Consider the following 15,110-nt stretch of genomic DNA (forward strand, 5'->3'; position numbering starts at 1 on the left):
AACCTCCTGCATATTATCACCTCCTCTATATAACCTCCTGTATATTATCACCTCCTCTATATAACCCCCTGTATATTATCACCTCCTGTATATTATCACCTCCTCTATATAACCCCCTGTATATTATTACCTCCTCTATATAACCCCCTGTATATTATCACCTCCTCTATATAACCCCTTGTATATTATCACCTCCTCTATATAACCTCCTGTATATTATCACCTCCTCTATATAACACCCTGTATATTATCACCCCCTCTATATAACCCCTGTATATTATCACCTCCTCTATATAACCCCTGTATATTATCACCTCCTCTATATAACCTCCTGTATATTATCACCTCCTCTATATAACACCCTGTATATTATCACCTCCTCTATATAACCTCCTGTATATTATCACCTCCTCTATATAACCCCTGTATATTATCACCTCCTCTATATAACACCCTGTATATTATCACCTCCTCTAAATAACCCCCTGTATATTATCACCTCCTCTATATAACCTCCTGTATATTATCACCTCCTCTATATAACCCCTGTATATTATCACCTCCTCTATATAACCCCCTGTATATTATCACCTCCTGTATATTATCACCTCCTCTATATAACACCCTGTATATTATCACCTCCTCTAAATAACCCCCTGTATATTATCACCTCCTCTATATAACCCCCTGTATATTATCACCTCCTCTATATATCCCCCTGTATATTATCACCTCCTGTATATTATCACCTCCTGTATATTATCACCTCCTCTATATAACCTCCTGTATATTATCACCTCCTGTATATTATCATCTCCTCTATATAACCTCCTGTATATTATCACCTCCTGTGTGTTATCATTGTCCTGAGTTATAATTCGGGATGGTTAGGTAATAGGTGATGATGTCATAGCTGTCAGTGATGTCATCCTCATTAGCACATTTTCCATAACTGCTGGAGGGGTCGGCTCCTTCATCACATAATTATGATATAATCTGCTATTGTCTCTGGTGTCAGCCGCCTTCATGTTGGTATTTGTATGGAGGATTACTGCTGTGAATTACAGCACAGGTGGGAGCATTGATCTGAGTTATGAGCGATATTCATACGATACATGTGAAGGAAAGTGAACAGTGTATGTACACGGCATCTTGTTCTATTCCCCAGGATCTACTTTACGTCAGTAAAAATTATTCTTAAAGGGGAACTCCGGTGGAAACAACTAGAAAACAAATGTTTTCAAATCAACTGGGGCCTGAAAGTTAAACAGATTTGTAAATTACTTTAAATAAAAATCTTGATCCTTCCAGTACTTATTAACTGCTGTATAAAACAGAGAATTTCTTTTCTGTCTGACAACAGTGCTCCCTGCTGACACCTCTGTCATGTCAGGAACTGTCCAGATTAGAATAATATCTACATAGAAAACCTCTCCTGCTCTGGACAGTTCCTGACACGGACAGAGGTGTCAGTAGAGAGCACTGTGGTCCGATTCAAAAGAACTTCACAAATTTCTCTGTAGTATATCTGTAGTATGCAGCAGCTGATAAGTACTAGAAGGGTTAAGATTTTTAAATAGAAGTGATTTACAAGTCTGTTTAACTTTCTTGCACCAGTTGATGTAAAAACATTTTTTTTCCACCGGAGTTCCCCTTTAATCCCTTAAAGGGGTACTCCGGCGCTTAGACATCTTATCCCCTATCCAAAGGATAGGGAATAAGATATCTGATCGCTGGGGACCCCCGTGATTTTGCACGCAGCACCCCAGTTAAAATCTGTCCCCGGAGCATGTTCGCTCCGGGTCTGATTACCGGCGACCACGGAGTCGGCGGCGTGTGACATCACGCCTCCGCCCCCGTGTGACGTGACGCTCCGCCCCTCAATGCAAGCCTGTGGGAGGGGGCGTGACAGCTGTCACACCCCCTCCCATAGCCTTGCATTGAGGGGCGGAGCGTGACGTCACATGGGGGAGGAAGCGTGACGTCCCGCGCCGCCGGACCCCGTGGTCGCCAGTAATCAGACCCGGAGTGAACATGCTCCGGGGAATGATTTTAACTGGGGTGCTGCATGCAAGATCACAGGGGTCCCCAGCAGCAGGACCCCCGCAATCAGGCATCTTATCCCCTATCCTTTGGATAGGGGATAAGATGTCTAAGAGACAGAGTACCCCTTTAAGGACCAAGGACGTACCAGTACGTCCTGAGTCATCTCCCTTACTATAACGCAGGGGCCACGGCGTGGCCCCGCATCATAGCGGGTTGGGCACAGCACCAGTGTAATAATAGCGCACGTCACTGATCGCTATGCCGTGCGCTATTAATCCTTTAGACGCAGCTTTCAAAGTTGATTGCCGCGTCTAAAGTGATACTAAAGTGCTGCCGGTTAGTTCAGGGGGCTGTTCGGGGTCGCTGCGGCGAAATCGCATTCCTAACAGCTGTAGGACACGAAGAGGGTCCCCTTACCTGCCTCCTGGTGTCCGATCGCCGAGTGACTGCTCAGTGCCAGAGGTCCAGACATGAGCAGTCAAGCGGCAGAATCATTGATCTATGTTATCCTAGGGGATAATAAAGATCAATGTAAAAGATCAATGTGTGCAGTGTTATAGGTCCCTATGGGAGCTATAACACTGCAAAAAAAAATTGGAAAAAAAAGTTAATAAAGATCATTTAACCCCTTCCCTAATAAAAGTTTGAATCACCCCCCTTTTCCCATAAAAAAAAACTGTAAATAAAAATAAACATATGTGATATCGCCACATGCAGAAATGTCCGAATTATAAAAATATATAGTTAATTAAACTGCACGTTCAACGGCGTATGCGCAAAAAAAATTCCATAGTCCAAAATAGCGTGTTTTTGGCCACTTTTTATATCATGAAAAAATTTATAAAAAGCGATCAACAAGTCCGATCAATATAAATACAAAATGGTACCGCTAAAAACTTCAGATCACGGCACAAAAAATGAGCCCTCATACCGCCTCGTACACGGAAAAATAAAGTTATAGGGGTCAGAAGATGACATTTTTAAACGTATACATTTTCCTGCATGTAGTTATGATTTTTTCCAGAATTATGACAAAATCAAATCTATATAAGTAGGGGATCATTTTAACCGTATGGACCTACAGAATAATGATAAGGTGTCATTTTTACCGGAAAATGCACTGCATAGAAACGGAAGCCTCCAAAAGTTACAAAATGGCATTTTATCTTCAATTTTGTCACACAATTATTTTTTTTCAGTTTCGCTGTGGATTTTTGGGTAAAATGACTGATCTCACTGCAAAGTAGATGCAAAAAATAAGCCATCATATGGATTTTTAGGTGCAAAATTTAGGGTAGGGAGGAAAAAACGAAAGTGCAAAAATGGAAAAACGCTCGGTCCTTAAAGGGTTAAATATACCTTGAGCCGTTATGGTGCTCACAGCTGAGGGGTTGTTACAGTTGTGTCCAGTCTGTAGCACAGAATAGTTTATTGCAGTGTTTCTTAACGAGGGTGCCTCCAGCTGTTGCAAAACTACAACTCCCAGCATGCCCGGACAGCCAAAGGCTGTCCGGGCATGCTGGGAGCTGTAGTTTTGCCACAGCTGGAGGCACCCTCGTTGGGAAACTCTGGTTAATTAGATGATCGCGGCCGAACATCGATGATTATACGCCTGTAGTTCCACTGTTGTCCGGTAGATGTCGCTGTGACAGCACCAAACTTCACCTGTCCCGGGAGCTGCGGTGACTCCGAGCGCTACAATTACCTAGGAGCCGCGGAATATCACAGGAGAGGCGGCGGAGTGTTCACACTGTACTGACTGCGGTATCTCAGGAGAGGCGGCGGAGTGTTCACACTGTACTGACTGCGGTATCTCAGGAGAGGCGGCGGAGTGTTCACACTGTACTGACTGCGGTATCTCAGGAGAGGCGGCGGAGTGTTCACACTGTACTGACTGCGGTATCTCAGGAGAGGCGGCGGAGTGTTCACACTGTACTGACTGCGGTATCTCAGGAGAGGCGGCGGAGTGTTCACACTGTACTGACTGCGGTATCTCAGGAGAGGCGGCGGAGTGTTCACACTGTACTGACTGCGGTATCTCAGGAGAGGCGGCGGAGTGTTCACACTGTACTGACTGCGGTATCTCAGGAGAGGCGGCGGAGTGTTCACACTGTACTGACTGCGGTATCTCAGGAGAGGCGGCGGAGTGTTCACACTGTACTGACTGCGGTATCTCAGGAGAGGCGGCGGAGTGTTCACACTGTGCAGCCGCAGGGGATGAGCCGTTGCGGGCTGGACGCTGCTCCGTCACGTGACTGACTCCTCTCACCTGCTGCACGGACGGTCACCTCAGAGCTGTCACCAAGACAACCGGGAGGAGGACGACACTGGAGTGAGGAGAACGGGTCAGCAGGGCGGTAGAGTGCGAGCTGTGTGTACAAGGTGAGTCCGGATCACAGGGACCAAGAAATGGAGAAAGCACAGCGGACACCCGTCCGACCCGCGATTCCCCCTGATACCTCTCCTCAGTCTTCCCCCTGATACCCCTCCTCAGTCTTCCCCCTGATACCCCTCCTCAGTCTTCCCCCTGATACCCCTCCTCAGTCTCCCCCCCCCTGATACCCCTCCTCAGTCTCTCCCCCCCTGATACCCCTCCTCAGTCTCTCCCCCCCTGATACCCCTCCTCAGTCTCTCCCCCCCTGATACCCCTCCTCAGTCTCTCCCCCTGATACCCCTCCTCAGTCTCTCCCCCTGATACCCCTCCTCAGTCTTCCCCTGATACCCCTCCTCAGTCTTCCCCCTGATACCCCTCCTCAGTCTTCCCCCTGATACCCCTCCTCAGTCTTCCCCTGATACCCCTCCTCAGTCTTCCCCTGATACCCCTCCTCAGTCTTCCCCTGATACCCCTCCTCAGTCTTCCCCTGATACCCCTCCTCAGTCTTCCCCTGATACCCCTCCTCAGTCTTCCCCTGATACCCCTCCTCAGTCTTCCCCTGATACCCCTCCTCTGTCTTCCCCCCCCCTGATACCCCTCCTCTGTCTCCCCCCCCCTGATACCCCTCCTCAGTCTCCCCCCCCCTGATACCCCTCCTCAGTCTCTCCCCCCCTGATACCCCTCCTCAGTCTCTCCCCCCCTGATACCCCTCCTCAGTCTCTCCCCCCCTGATACCCCTCCTCAGTCTCTCCCCCCCTGATACCCCTCCTCAGTCTCTCCCCCCCTGATACCCCTCCTCAGTCTCTCCCCCCCTGATACCCCTCCTCAGTCTCTCCCCCCCTGATACCCCTCCTCAGTCTCTCCCCCCCTGATACCCCTCCTCAGTCTCTCCCCCCCTGATACCCCTCCTCAGTCTCTCCCCCCCTGATACCCCTCCTCAGTCTCTCCCCCCCTGATACCCCTCCTCAGTCTCTCCCCCCCTGATACCCCTCCTCAGTCTCTCCCCCCCTGATACCCCTCCTCAGTCTCTCCCCCCCTGATACCCCTCCTCAGTCTCTCCCCCTGATACCCCTCCTCAGTCTTCCCCCTGATACCCCTCCTCAGTCTTCCCCCTGATACCCCTCCTCAGTCTTCCCCCTGATACCCCTCCTCAGTCTTCCCCCTGATACCCCTCCTCAGTCTTCCCCCTGATACCCCTCCTCAGTCTTCCCCCTGATACCCCTCCTCAGTCTTCCCCCTGATACCCCTCCTCAGTCTTCCCCCTGATACCCCTCCTCAGTCTTCCCCCTGATACCCCTCCTCAGTCTTCCCCCTGATACCCCTCCTCAGTCTTCCCCCTGATACCCCTCCTCAGTCTTCCCCCTGATACCACTCCTCAGTCTTCCCCCTGATACCCCTCCTCAGTCTTCCCCCTGATACCCCTCCTCAGTCTTCCCCCTGATACCCCTCCTCAGTCTTCCCCCTGATACCCCTCCTCAGTCTTCCCCCTGATACCCCTCCTCAGTCTTCCCCCTGATACCCCTCCTCAGTCTTCCCCCTGATACCCCTCCTCAGTCTTCCCCCTGATACCCCTCCTCAGTCTTCCCCCTGATACCCCTCCTCAGTCTTCCCCCTGATACCCCTCCTCAGTCTTCCCCCTGATACCCCTCCTCAGTCTTCCCCCTGATACCCCTCCTCAGTCTTCCCCCTGATACCCCTCCTCAGTCTTCCCCCTGATACCCCTCCTCAGTCTTCCCCCTGATACCCCTCCTCAGTCTTCCCCCTGATACCCCTCCTCAGTCTTCCCCCTGATACCCCTCCTCAGTCTTCCCCCTGATACCCTTCCTCAGTCTTCCCCCTGATACCCCTCCTCTGTCCCCCCCCCCTGATACCCCTCCTCTGTCTCCCCCCCCCCTGATACCCCTCCTCAGTCTCTCCCCCCCTGATACCCCTCCTCAGTCTCTCCCCCCCTGATACCCCTCCTCAGTCTCTCCCCCCCTGATACCCCTCCTCAGTCTCTCCCCCCCTGATACCCCTCCTCAGTCTCTCCCCCCCTGATACCCCTCCTCAGTCTCTCCCCCCCTGATACCCCTCCTCAGTCTCTCCCCCCCTGATACCCCTCCTCAGTCTCTCCCCCCCTGATACCCCTCCTCAGTCTCTCCCCCCCTGATACCCCTCCTCAGTCTCTCCCCCCCTGATACCCCTCCTCAGTCTCTCCCCCCCTGATACCCCTCCTCAGTCTCTCCCCCCCTGATACCCCTCCTCAGTCTCTCCCCCCCTGATACCCCTCCTCAGTCTCTCCCCCCCTGATACCCCTCCTCAGTCTCTCCCCCCCTGATACCCCTCCTCAGTCTTCCCCCTGATACCCCTCCTCAGTCTTCCCCCTGATACCCCTCCTCAGTCTTCCCCCTGATACCCCTCCTCAGTCTTCCCCCTGATACCCCTCCTCAGTCTTCCCCCTGATACCCCTCCTCAGTCTTCCCCCTGATACCCTTCCTCAGTCTTCCCCCTGATACCCCTCCTCAGTCTTCCCCCTGATACCCCTCCTCAGTCTCCCCCCTGATACCCCTCCTCAGTCTCCCCCCCCCCCCCCCGATACCCCTCCTCAGACAGCCCTTCCTGCCCCTGATACCCCTCCTCAGACAGTCCTTCCTGCCCCTCATACCACTTTTCAGTCAGCCCTTCCTGCCCCTCATACCCCTCCTCAGACTTCCCCCTCTTGCTCGTCATAGCCCACCTCAGTCTGCCCTTTCAGTTTGTGCCTTTTGCCCCATTTACCCCTCCTCTGTCAGTGGAGTACACGGCTCTGTCCAGGGTTAAGTCTGTGGCTTTTGCCCCATTTACCCCTCCTCGGTCAGCAGGGGGTTCAGTCTGTGGCTTTTGCCCCATTTACCCCCTCCTCGGTTCAGTCTGCTCTTGTGTTGGTATCTCCGGTGCTTGGAGCTGGCATTGCTCCCTGGTGTGGAGGGTAGGAGGGTCTATGGGTGCCCGCTCCCCTCTGTGCCTCTTATACCCCTCACAGCTGAGTCTATTCCCCTGTGCAGGTCACAGGGAGGATGAGAAGAGGAGGTCCTGGGGTGACTGCTCGCTCAGGTACGTGGGGTGCCCCTCTTTATACCTGCAGAGATGAGGGGGTGATCAGCTCGGGGGGTCTCTAATCACTTCTGCTCGTCATATTTCTTAGATTATTGTATCCCCTATTAATCCTGCTGACTGTTTCCATAGTTTACAAAAAAAATCTGGGCATGCAGGGGTTAAGAATGGAGCAGGAGTTGTTGGGTGTTGTATTTTTTGGGGGTGATGTGACCCCGATAAGTCTGCAGCTTTCCAGGATGTGTGATGGATTCCTGATGTTGCTGATGTGATTTACAAGTTGTCCTGATGTGAAAGGAATTGTGTGTTATCTGCGATTATCCAGAGCTGGCGGAGGGGTATGAATACTTATAGGGAGGGGGACGGGCGCTCTGCACTGGACTGTAACCAGGAAGCTCCAGGACAGTGGTCTCCAATATGCGAAGGCTGTCAGAGCATGCTGGGATTTGTGGTTTCACAGGCTGGAGACAACTTCTAAACAATTAGGGAGCAGTGCCCAGGGAGGCATCACCAGCAGGTGCCCGGGCAGACCCGAATGTCGTCTTCATTACATCTGAGCCCTGCCCACAACCGATTATCAAGAATCATGTAGGGGCTCGTTCACACTTTCATATTTTGGATCTGTATTATTTCTGGTTTTATGAACTGAATATCTGTGACATGGCAAAGAAACACGTTTATACGTTCTACATCTTGGCAAGACATGAACCTTTCTAATATACTTCAGCTTAGCTTTAGCTTTTTATAGAAATCACGGCTTATAAAATATAGACCACTAGGGGTCACCATACCATCCAGAACATAATCCTGGCTGCTGCAGCATCATCTTTGTCCCAGTTGAAGCACAGGCAGGAACAAAATCCTAGAAATGAGGGTGGGACTGGCACTCCTCTGTGCTCACTCCTGTCCTATCAGAATGCAGCATGACAATAGAGAGGAGGGGGTTACAGAGCAGCCTGTAGTGATTGAATGAAAAGTCCCAGCACAGCAGACTCAGGGAGGAAATTAATTCATAGTTAGTGGGGGCTGGTTCAGTGCTTTCCTCAGACATGCCCCTTTCTGAGCAGTGGATGCCAGAATGAGTGAGCAGCAAAACAGAGGGATTTGGGAACCAAATTATGAACCTATACACTTAAAAAAACATGTAAAGGATCTGCATAACCAAGTAAGTAACCTATCAGCAGTCATTTTGTTCTGTGATATGACAGACACGCTTTAAAGTTTAACCATCATTATAGGAAACTTGTCATAGTAATTTGTCAGAAGTTTGTATAGGTGGGGACTGGGTGCTGACACCTCTCATATTGTCAGAATGAAGGGACAGAAGCGCCCATCTGCACATACTGTGCCCCCTCCATCATCACTCAGAAAGCTGTATACAGAATTGGCCCATAGACATCCATTGCAGCTGTATACTGCTTGCTGTGTAGAGATGAGGAGGAAGCACATGCAGCCACATGCTTCTTTCCCTTCATTCTAGTGATGGGTGGGGCAGCACCCAGACCCCCACCCATACAAACCTCCGAAACATCACTATGACTTGTCAAAATCTGTCACCTGTATTTGCTGTAACAGCTGCAGATATGGTTAGATAGTTGTTAGGATATAAAATCAAACCGGACCTTTCCTGGAGCTGATGGTGGATGTCAAATTTATAAAATTGCCTCAAGGAGGCGGAACTGAGCTGCCTAAGGGCCACAGCCTTTCACGCCTTCTTGTTTGCTTTCACCTTTCAGCTCCTCCTTGGTTGACTTACAGAGCCCCCTAGGGGGCTGAAGGGGAAAGATGAGTAAGGCCACGTTTATACAGCGGAAATTCCATGTGGACTTCCACTTGGAATGTCCGCACAGAATTTCCGCTGCAGCAGAGTCTGGTTGAATTCAACGGGATTCTGCTGCTCTGTGCACACGTCAGAATTTCGGTGCCAGATGTTTCCAGCATGGAAATTCCTTTTCCCCTGTCCGCACAAAGAGCGAACGCGTTCATTATTTGTGCGAATTTCCACACGGAATGCATAACTGTCTATGAGACGGCGCATTCGGTGCGGTCCTAGTGCCAGCAGATTCTGCTAGCGCCGCGCACTGTATGAAATGTCTACACTGAGATTTGCCTAGCGGACATTTCACAGTGTGAACGCGGCCTAAGGGTATGTTCACACTGCAGAATTCCCGTGGAATTCCACGAGTAGAATTCAGCGCGGTGAACAGTACCATCAGTGTGAAAGGGACTTCCGGGAGACCCGTTCACACTGAGGAATTGTTCACCACTGAAATTGTTCCGCGCAAAGAAAGAACATGTTCATTCTTTGCATGGAATTCCGCGAGCATAGCCGGCAATGGTGATGGCACAGTCCCCTTCAGTCCTACCGTAGAAGTATTTTCCGCGGGGGCCACCTGACGGAATCTCTGCTCACGGAGATCCCGCAGTGTGAATGTTCCCTAAAGAGGAAAGCCAGGCTGTTGCACTTAAAGGGGTACTCCAAAGCATAGGGGATAAGATGCCTGATCGCGGGGGTCCTGCCGATGGGGACAGCTGTCACGCCCCCTCCCATAGGCTTGCATTGAGGGGGCGGAGTGTGATGTCACACTAGGGCGGAGCCGTGAAGTCAAAATACTCTGGCCCTGTGATCGCCAGTCATCAGACCCGGAGCGTAGGTGGCTTTTTTGGCCTTTTTAAATGGTTTTGTCTGCTTTCTTATATGGATTACATGTGCAAATTAAGATTTTTTGAGATATAGAGATTGTGGGTGTGCGATGTGTTGCATATTTCTTTTTCTGTTTGGATGTTATGTTGTATTTGATAAGTATAGCAGCACCCCCTGTTGATCAAATGGTGCAGAGCCCATTTACATTTTAGTGTATTGAGTCATCAGACCCGGAGTGAACACGCTCCAGGGGGCTGATTGTAACGGGGTGCCGCATGAAAGATCACGGGGGTACCCAGCGGCGGGACCCCCGCTATCAGGCATCTTATCCTCTATCCAAAAGATGTCTTAGCGCCGGAGTACCCCTTTAAGCACCTTGGCTCTGCCTCCTTGACCCTTAGTTAAGAAATTAAAAGGTGATTTTGTAAGTTTGGCAACCACCATCAGCTCCAGGAAAGGCACAATTTGCTGTTTTAACCTAACAACTATCTGTGTCCTCTGCTCTTACAGCAGATAAAGCCGACAGATTCCCAAAAATGTAACAAATAAAAAACTGACAATTTATACCAAAATACGGAAAAAAGTACATTGAGTGCAGAACAAAACAGAACAGATTGCAAAAAAAAATTGTGATCCATATTGTGCATCCATGTTTGATTAGTATTTTCATGAGGACTAAGGATGTGTTCAAAAATAGGCTCAAAAATACACTTTATTTAAAAACCAAATGAGCCTCAAATTTGTGTTTTTTATTTTTATTTTTTTCTGAACTTTTTTGCTGTTACTTTGACATGTTTTTTGGTTGCTTTATGCAAATCAGGTATTTTGAAGCTTGTTTTATGTAAAATGCTCTATTGCCTCCATAATAAGTACTATGCACCTTTTTGCGACCTAAAAAAAAAACTTCATAAAATTGTCAAAATTTTGCCATTGAATTCATTGGAGAAAAATCTTAAGTAACACAGACATATGCAAATAGGTTCACATCCAGTATTGATGTGAACGCTGCCTAAACATACAGATGCTGGGATTGGTTGTTAGTCTAAAGCAATGATCTCCAGACCTCAAGCTGTTGAAAAACTACAGATTCCAACATTGCCTGGAAGTTGTAGTTTTGCTGCTTTCACACTCTGAGCATTCATCCGTTAGTAAATGTCCGATTTCTCTGTAAAAACGGACGTTTAATGACGGATGAAATAAAGGGTTCTAACGGCTGAATAAATATTCATCCGTTACCCTTATCCCTCATGTATGGCCAAACACCTCTGCCTACAGACTCCCACAGCCGGGACTACTACTACTCCCATCATGGAACAGACTTGTTTCCATGATGGGAGTAGTAATTCCCCGGCTGCGGGAGTCTGCAGACAGCTGGGGAGGCTACAATAGTGCTTGTACTACAACCCCATCATGGAACAGAGTCTGTTCCATGATGGGGGTTGTAGTACAGGGGCTGAGGGATTGATCGCACAGGGTTTCACTTCTGAGACCCGATGCGATCAAAAGTTATTAAGCAGGGGAGCGGGTGGCATGCTCCGCAACCCTGCGATGTATCAGTGTGTTTTAACTTCCATTTCTGAATCCCCCGCGGGAGCCCTGAATGGCCGATCAGCGAGAGATTGAAAAATGACCTTTGAGAGTAGCAGGGGCCAAAGAGCACTGTGGGGGGCAAGATATATAGCGCTGTGGGGGGGCAGACATATAGCCTATATATCTAGCACCCCCAGCAGCGCATTAGATATGACCCCCACCTGCGTATTAAATATGTACCCCCGCAGCGCATGTATATGTGCCCTCGCAGCTCTTCTACATACACATGCCCCTACCGCCATATGAATGAAAAGTATTTCTGTTAGCAGCGCATAGAGACGGCTCCCGGCACTATGCACTGCTAATAGAAATACCTTTCATTATATGTATGTAGAAGCACTGGGGGGGGGGGCAGATAACCCTATATGTCTGCCCCCCACAGCTCTTCTATATACATGTACTGTACCCCTGCCGCCGTATGAATAAAAAGTATTTCTATTCGCAGCGTATAGAGCCGGGAGCCGTCTCTATGCGCTGCTAACAGAAATACTTTTCATTCATATGGCGGTAGGGGCATGTGTATGTAGAAGAGCTGCGAGGGCACATATACATGCGCTGCGGGGGTATATATTTAATGCGCCAGCGGGTATATATTTAATGCGCGGGCGGGGGTCACATCTAATGCACTGGCTGCGGGGGGCTAGATATATAGGCTATATGTCTGCCCCCCCCCCCCTCTGCAGCGCTATATATCTTGCCCCCCACAGGGCTCTTTGGCCCCTGCTACTCTCAAAGTTCATTTTTCAATCTCTCGCTGATCGGCCATTCAGGGCTCCCGCGGGGGATTAAAAAATGAAAGTTAAAACACACTGATACATCGCAGGGTTGCGGAGCATGCCGCCCGCTCCCCTGCTTAATAACTTTTGATCGCATCGGGTCTCAGAAGTGAAACCCGGTGCGATCAATCCCTCAGCCCCTGTACTACAACCCCCATCATGGAACAGACTCTTTTCCATGATGGGGGTTGTAGTACAAACACTAATCTAGTAGTAGTCCACCCTCCGCACTGCAGGAGTCTGCTGATGTCACCTCTTCTGAGCATGCTCAGAAGTAATAACGGATATAATAAACTGTGTGCAGACGGATGACATAAAGGCTCATCTGTCAGCCATAGACTTCAATGTTAAAAATAACGGCCGTTAATTTTCCCGTTTTCTTGTGACGGAAGAAAAATTAGTGCATGTGCCGTTATTTCTTCCGTCACAACTAACGGCTGTTATTCATGACGGACTATAACGGGTCATAAAGGATAATCAAAAAATCCCATAGACTTTAATGGGATTCTTTAACGGCCGTTTACCAGGGCTTTTCTAACGGACATCTGTAACGGATGAATTTTTATATTGTGAAAACAGCCTTAAATGGATGCGGTCAGATATAAAAAGTTTTTTTATGTTGTACATCTTTGGCAAAACATTAACCTTTCTAATATACTTCATAAGAAAATTTTATGAAGGATCATGGCTTATAAAATCATGGCTCTGTGCTCTCTCCCATCTGATAGGACTCCTCTGTGCTCTCTCTTGTCTCATAGCACTCCTCTGTGCCTTCTCCTGTCTGATAGCACTCCTCTGTGCCCTCTCCTGTCTGATAGCACTCCTCTGTGCTCTCTCCTGTCTGATAGCACTCCTCTGTGCTCTCTCCTGTCTGATAGCACTCCTCTGTGCTCTCTCCTGTCTGATGGCACTCCTCTGTGCTCTCTCCTGTCTGATGGCACTCCTCTGTGCTCTCTCCTGTCTGATGGCACTCCTCTGTGCTCTCTCCTGTCTGGCACTCCTCTGTGCTCTCTCCTGTCTGATGGCACTCCTCTGTGCTCTCTCCTGTCTGATGGCACTCCTCTGTGCTCTCTCCTGTCTGATGGCACTCCTCTGTGCTCTCTCCTGTCTGATGGCACTCCTCTGTGCTCTCTCCTGTCTGATGGCACTCCTCTGTGCTCTCTCCTGTCTGATGGCACTCCTCTGTGCTCTCTCCTGTCTGATGGCACTCCTCTGTGCTCTCTCCTGTCTGATGGCACTCCTCTGTGCTCTCTCCTGTCTGATGCCACTCCTCTGTGCTCTCTCCTGTCTGATGGCACTCCTCTGTGCTCTCTCCTGTCTGATGGCACTCCTCTGTGCTCTCTCCTGTCTGATGCCACTCCTCTGTGCTCTCTCCTGTCTGATGGCACTCCTCTGTGCTCTCTCCTGTCTGATGGCACTCCTCTGTGCTCTCTCCTGTCTGATGGCACTCCTCTGTGCTCTCTCCTGTCTGATGGCACTCCTCTGTGCTCTCTCCTGTCTGATGGCACTCCTCTGTGCTCTCTCCCGTCTGATGGCACTCCTCTGTGCTCTCTCCCGTCTGATGGCGCTCCTCTGTGCTCTCTCCCGTCTGATGGCGCTCCTCTGTGCTCTCTCCCGTCTGATGGCGCTCCTCTGTGCTCTCTCCCGTCTGATGGCGCTCCTCTGTGCTCTCTCTTGTCTGATGGCACTCCTCTGTGCTCTCTCCTGTCTGATAGCACTCCTCTGTGCTCCCTTCTGTCCTATCAGACAGAAGAGAGCACAGAGGAGTGCTAGCCCACCCTCACTTACTGGACTTTGTCCATGCTTGTGCTTCAGCTTGGATAAAGCCATGATTTATATAAAAAGGAAATAACATTTTCTTATGAAGTATATTAGAAATGTTAATGTTTTGCGAAGATTTACAACATTTAAAACATTTTTGAATCTGACAGTGCCCATTTAAATGGGCACTGTCAGATTCAAAAACTTTTTATATGTTGTACATCTTAGCAAAACATTAGCCGTTCTAATATACTTCAGAAAATTGTATTTCCTTTTAATAGAAATCATGGCTATAAAAAGACCACTAGGGGTCCCCATACCATCCAGAACATAACCCTGTCCGACTACAGTATCATCTTTGTCCCAGCAGTAGCACAGACAGGAACAAAGTCCAGGAAGTAAGGGTGGGACTAGCACACTTCTGTGCTCGCTCCTGTCCTATCAGAATGCAGCATGAAAACAGAGAGGAGGGGATTACAGGGCAGCCTGCCATGATTGGATGAAGTGACCCAGCACAGCAGACTCAGGGAGGAAGATAAGTCATGCAGAGTAAGACACACTCCTCCAGAGTACAGGATGACAAACCAAGTAAGCAACAGAAAGAAGGTATTTGTGAGAGAAATATAGGTACTGAGTAACTTTTTTTTTTGTGGGATATGACAGGCACTCTTTAACCCAGGACATATGGGTACGTCCTGGGAAGGGGGGAGCAGGACCAGGATTGTGACATCATCTTGCTCCGTGCCACGCATCCCTAGGCTGGAATCGCTGCTGCAAGGCTATTAACCCTTTAGATTCCGCGATCAGCTTAATAGCCTCCCAGTCAGCTGGTTGCTATGGGTGATCG

The 15,110-nt window shown here is 49.4% G+C and overlaps 2 protein-coding genes across 4 annotated transcripts in view; one reads left to right on the plus strand and one right to left on the minus strand.

The window, feature by feature from the left end:
- Positions 1-3,876, minus strand: part of LOC130283878 (CD63 antigen-like) — a 55,728-nt gene extending 51,852 nt beyond the window's left edge. The window contains exon 1 of the mRNA XM_056533523.1: positions 3,752-3,876. The gene's annotated coding sequence lies outside the window, so the exon portion shown is untranslated. The remainder of the gene's footprint in view (positions 1-3,751) is intronic.
- Positions 3,877-4,284: 408 nt separating this feature from the next.
- Positions 4,285-15,110, plus strand: part of MYLK (myosin light chain kinase) — a 245,807-nt gene continuing 234,981 nt past the window's right edge. For all 3 annotated transcript variants that reach the window (XM_056533517.1, XM_056533518.1, XM_056533519.1), the window contains exon 1: positions 4,285-4,428. The gene's annotated coding sequence lies outside the window, so the exon portion shown is untranslated. The remainder of the gene's footprint in view (positions 4,429-15,110) is intronic.

The sequence above is a fragment of the Hyla sarda genome, chromosome 8, assembly GCF_029499605.1.
Source record: "Hyla sarda isolate aHylSar1 chromosome 8, aHylSar1.hap1, whole genome shotgun sequence".
NCBI classification, from domain to species: domain Eukaryota; kingdom Metazoa; phylum Chordata; class Amphibia; order Anura; family Hylidae; genus Hyla; species Hyla sarda.